The sequence below is a fragment of the Musca autumnalis genome, unplaced genomic scaffold (assembly GCF_047663935.1).
Source record: "Musca autumnalis isolate F117 unplaced genomic scaffold, ASM4766393v1 scaffold_3, whole genome shotgun sequence".
Classification (NCBI taxonomy): Eukaryota; Metazoa; Arthropoda; class Insecta; order Diptera; family Muscidae; genus Musca; species Musca autumnalis.
In genome coordinates this window covers 100,370,750-100,377,008 of record NW_027411866.1, presented here as the reverse complement: position 1 = coordinate 100,377,008, position 6,259 = coordinate 100,370,750, and positions in this window count along the sequence as shown.

Here is a 6,259-nt window from a genome sequence, read left to right as displayed (position 1 = left end):
TAATGGTTTGCTTCACTCTTAATTTAATTAATTCAACAACACTTGGGCGTTTAAGTATTTTTTGTAATAATTCTTTAATAATTCATTTGTAGCACGATTTTAGATAACATTAGTGCTTAAAAATGTTTAAATATGTAATGAAACAGCAAGAAAAATTAAATATTAATTCTCCCTTAAATTTTCTCTTTTCATATTTTGCTCACCATTGGTTTACCATAGACCAGAGCTGAGCAAAATCGAGAGAGAGGCAAATTTAATTTTTATTTAATTTTTTCTTGATGTTTCATTACTTATTTCAAAAATTTTTGAACATTAATGTTGTCTAAAATCGTCCACAATGCAAATTATTAAAAAATATAAATAAAGAATTGTATAAACTTTTAATTGTTTATGGTTAACAAAAAACTATGAGTACGTTTTCACAATTTGCCTGTGTGCTAGCACACAGGCGTGCTCACCCCTACAATAGACTAATTAATGTAGAGACAAAGAATGGCTCTCACCATTTATCTGCGGATACAGAGATGTCGTTTACCCATGTTTGTGGTTTGAGTGACAGCTACTTGTTTCACTCAAACGAAAACTCCTAAAAATATTAACATTTACGAACTATATACCTATCAAAAAGAGTGGCATAGTTAATTTCATATGTAAAGTACATTTTAAAGTGGCGAAGTTTGCAAACAAAGACCCTCATTGGTAGAAAAACAAATAAATTGTTTTCAAAGTTGAGTCATTTGACTAGCCCCAGTCTGGCTTGAGTCAGATGACTAGCCCCAAATCGTTTCGTGCGACATGTGGTAGGAAATGAAAAATGAGAGCGTTCGTTGTCTCTGCTTAATTAGTCTATGGATTTACATTGAATTTTACGCTCCCTTGCTCTCAGTAAGCGCCCACTGGTGCATGTGTTTGTTTTTTTGTGCCTTTTGGGTTTGTATTTTTTTGCACCCAAACATATAAAATGTTTGCACCAAAACATATAAAATGTTTGCACCCAAACATAAAATTGTTTCCACCCAAACATATCTTTGTTTGCACCCAAACATATATATCTTTGCACCCAAACATAAATATGTTTGCACCCAAACATACATATGTTTGCACCCAAACATATATATCTTTGCACCCAAACATATATTTGTTTCCATCCAAACATATATTTGTTTGGGACTGTTGCAAACATATATATGTTTGCTGCAAAATATGTTTGGGACATATGTTAGAGAGGCCGTTTTTTTTTGCGTGTACGGACCGCTTGGCGGTGCACGCAGAATTGGCAGGCCAAGGAATAGATGGCGCAAACAAGTGGATGATGAGATGAAAAGGCGCGGTATTCCAGAGTGCGAAGCAAAAAATAGAGGAAATGGAGATCTTTTCTTAGTTCGGCCTATGGAACAAAAGTTCTGTAATGCGCCAGCTAAGTAAGACCACAGCAACCCACCGAAATGGCTGAAATTTGGTATTTAGTCTTTGTTGGAGGTAAAAGCCTTTCTGACTGAAATTCGTCGGTATAGGTAAACGTTTCGATATATGTAGCCCCCATAGAACAGTATCCCGATTTTCGTAGTTCTGAAGGTTGTGACGTCAATATTCCACCAGAAGACTGAAATTGGTTATTTAGTCTTTAATTGGGGTTATTAAATATTCCAGAAGATAATTATCTGTATAAATCAGCGGGTTCCAATAGAAACATACCTCTTGATTTTCGGTATTTTTAAGGTTTAACCGAAATATCGGAAATTTCGTAATTAGTCTTCTTTGAGTCTAAAAACTTTCCGCCAAAAATTTGTAGTTATAGATCGATGTTTTGATATTGGCCCCATCGCTATATATATATATGGCCCGAATTTCGGTATTTTGAAGGTTAGCCAGATTGTTTTACCGAACTTGCTGAAATTTGGCATTTCATAAACGAACGGAAACTTATTGTTCCATTTAACATCAATACAACTCGTTTTGGAGGGTATAACAAGCTTGGCCTGGCCGAACTTAACGCCGTTCTTACTAAGCTAAAGGGTTTTTTTTTAAGCTAGATAGAACTTTAAATTGTAAAAAGTAACACAAAAAATTAAATTTTGATGAAACTTTTTTTTTATTTGTTTCAGTATACTCTGACAAATCATCATGAATAGACTCACGCTTGAACAACGCGAAAATCAGTCGTCGATTCGCGCAACTTATAGACGTTGTTTTATCGCAAAATTGTGTTCAACGATGAGGCGCATTTTTGGCTTAACGGGTTTGTTAATAAGCAAAATTGCCGCATATGGAGTGAGACCCTACAGACTCCATTACATCCAGAAAAATGCACCGTATGGTGCGGTTTTCACGCTGGTGACATCATCGGACCTTATTTCTTCAAAAATGAGGCCGGAGCTCGCGTTACGGTCAGTGGCGATCGCTACCGCACCATGATCAATGATTTTTTCTTTGAAAATATGGATGACATTGATCCGAAGGAGATGTGGTTTCAACAGGATGGCGCTACGTGCCATACGGCGGACGCAACCATCGACTTATTAAAATCAAAATTTAGCGATAAGTTGATTTCGAGAAGTGGACCTGTCAATTGGCCTCCAAGGTCGTGCGATTTGACACCTCTCGATTATTTCCTGTGGGGCTACGTGAAGTCACTGGTTTATGCTGATAAACCAGCAACAATTGATGCCTTGGAGGCCAGCATTGTTCGTGTTATTCGTGACATACGGCCAGCAGTGCTCGAAAAAAAAATTGGACGTCCAGAATCGCGGTGCCCATATGCCCGAAATCATTTTCAAATGTTAATGTCACGTATTGATCTTTCGAATAAAAAAAAATGTTTTGATTACAATTTAATTTTTTGTGTTATTTTTTACATTTCAAGTTCTATCGGGCTTAAAAAACACCCTTTACTATATTATTATATTTAAGTCAAACAATTTGTTAGTATACAGCCCTAAGGTCGAAAGAGGCATTAAAAATTTAAGCCTGGCATCCTTGCCAGAGGCGAATCATACAGGCCGATCTCTTTATAATCGCCAGTAGAAAAGATACTAGATGCCTACACCTCCCCTCGAGAAACCGTTTCATATTTGGTCAACGGCAGCATGGATTTTGGAAACCGCACAGCACCACAACAGCAATACACGTCATATCCACACATACAGTTAGGCAAGAAATGTATTGCAAAAACCAAAATTGTAGAAAATTGCATATTAATTGTTCGTTTATGGCAACAAATTATGTAAAAAACTATACGGTTTTTGTGCAAATCTCTTGCTATAGGTCCTTACAACAATATTCCGTTAAAAAATGCAAAGATTATTTGCGATTTATAACAAATACGGTCAAAAATAAGAATTAACTACTACTTGGGGGGTGACAATAAAAGTATTGCAACGGGAAAATCAGTACTATAAAACTATACAATTTTTGCAAATGTTTGCGGTCGTTATGCATTTTTATGACTTGCGGCTAATAATAGACTAACTGTACTGAATGCAATAAAGTTCAGTGATAAAAATGCGGTCATGGAGGGTCTTCAGACAGGTAAAAAATGCATGGGACCATATTAACAATAAACAATGACGAATCGGCCACAGGCAAGTATGCCATGAATGAATATTTGACTCAATATGTATTGTAGGATTATGGAACAATGCAAAACAGTCCGACTTTGGCTTTGAGAACATCGAAACACCTCTGGAAAGTATATGGAAAAAATTGACACCAGTGTAGTATTTTGAAACGACCTACGACAGAGCACTATTTCGTCTCTCAGTGGTATTGATATGATTTAATTTTTACTAAGTGGATAGATATTATCCTCTGCTATCAGAATGAATCCAAAAAATTGCGCCAAATCCAATAAAACCCATCAAATATGAAAATTAAACCGCTACTGGAGAAGCTGGAATACCGAATATTTGGGTACTATATTCTTTACCATGGAAAATAGTATGCGGAATTGGGTTCACGGATATAATAATGATTGGGAAGACATCCCAACTGACATCATTAAGAAATATTTAATAGTCATTTGTCTGAAAGTCAGAAAAATCGATCCCGAAAGCTCAAACAAAGTCAACTACCACCATTCCAAAGACCAGATAATGACATGTTAATCTTATTTGTGTAAATTACCGATGTAATACAACAACACAAAACTCTTAAATACATCGGGCCAACATCCTGATATCAACCCTCATAAAATGTTTGGGTCCAATTTAACAAAAAACTCCAAAAACATCCTCCAACGAAGGATCAAGATTTACTAAAAATTGGGGAACCAGTATCCTTAGAGTGGAACATACCGAGCCTTAATTTTTGGTTTAACTAAGCTCATTAATGCTCCAATGAATGTCCAAAGTGGATAGACAACTCATTAAGGAACACACCTTTGGTAATTATCGAAGAAACCATCGATTTGGTAATGTTTGCAATACTTTTATTGTCACCCCCAAATAGTAGTTAATTTTTATTTTTGACCGTATTTGTTATAAACGGCAAATAACCTTTGCATATTTTGACGGAATATTGTTGTAAGGACCTATAGCAAGAGATATGCACAAAAGACCGTCTAGTTTTTACATAATTTGTTGCCATAAACGAACAATTAATATGAAATTTTCTAAAATTTTGGTTTTTGCAATACATTTCTTGCCTAACTGTATTAGTAGAGAACTGAACCAGAAGATGGCGTGCACTTGACATATCGTAGGTGTTCCATACGCCATTTTCCCATTTTGAGATAATCGCATTTTAATGTTTACGTTACGACTGCATGGAGCTGACGCAAGAAAATATGTATGTACATATATGTTTGACTAGAATTATTAGTAATAGTATATATTAGAGTAGTTCGCTATATTTACGTCTTATGTCGTTAAATTTCTAGGAGTCTCGTTCCCCAGTTATATCCGACTTCGATTACTTTTGTTTTTTTTTTATAAGATAAATTTCTCCTCATCTACTAGAAGAAATCAATTGAATATCTCTAGTGCTGCTTATCTAATGGATAGATCATTCCAAGTAAGTAGCGCGTCTTTATAATGTTTTGCCCAACAATTTAAAGGTATTTAATATATCACCGGAAACTTTCTCAAGACATCTTATGCATCACTTAGAGTGATTAGATTTTCCATCGTTTGATGAGCGTGAGATATATGTATTAGGTTTCATATGCACACAGAGTAGTGATAACATACATATGTGTAATATAATGTAATTTCTTTTAATTGGCCCGATGGCTTAGAATTATTGTAAAGTTGATTAATAAATAAAGTAAATATTATATAGAGGAATATCTTTTAAGGGAATAAAAGTTATAGACAATTTTTTAAATATAGAACTTTTGTCGATTTGTTTCATATCCACACTTATGACACAAATGTCAGTGCATTGTCCCAATTTGAACTTCTATATCTAAAAAATGGTAAATCCTGCGAAAATATCATAAAGGTCAACCTTGTAGAGAATTTTCACAGCTACCATATTTTCTCTAATCTCACTTCGATAGGACTTGCGGTTTCCAAGCAAAATCGTGAAACCCTACAAAAAACCTAAAAATGATAACTTTTGTATGAACATTGTAATTTCAGACTCCTTCTTCTTTCAGATTCTTTCATTTAAAGTTGCTTCAAGAGCACCGTGTGTCCTGATTCCGATCACTTACAACCCCAATATGTTGAGTGTAATGTTCGACAGCTTATTTAAGTCGTCCGCGCAATCCGCAGCATTTTTCGACAAAATCAGAAGTAGGAACAAGGTTGTGCTAGTGTGGTATGCAAATGTTAGCGAGATGTTGTCGATGCACTACCTGCTTGAGTGTTAACGCCGTGAGCATCCTTGCCACCGTCTAGTGGACAGGCTTCCCCAACCCAGGCAAGTCAGGAGATCTCTTCATGATCCGGAGAGAGAGAGAGGTGGAAACCTTTGGATCAACGAGCTAATCAGGCAGGCTTAAATAGCAAGTATACGTAGACTGATGTAGTTGCACGGGAAGTACTAAAGTATGTACAGTGTAAATGCCGCGCTGCCATAATGCCGAAGAACGACAGCAGCCAAGGCAAAAACGAGTGGTTTAAGATCAATCAATTAAGATCATTCCGTTTGTAACACATCGAAATATTCGTCGTAGTCCCTATAAAGTACATATATTCTTGATCAGCTTAAAATTCTATGTCGATATAACTATGTCCGTCTGTCTGTCGAAATCAAGATACAGCTCGCAATATTCAAGATAGAGCTTTATAATTTGGTACAGAATTTCGGTATTTTG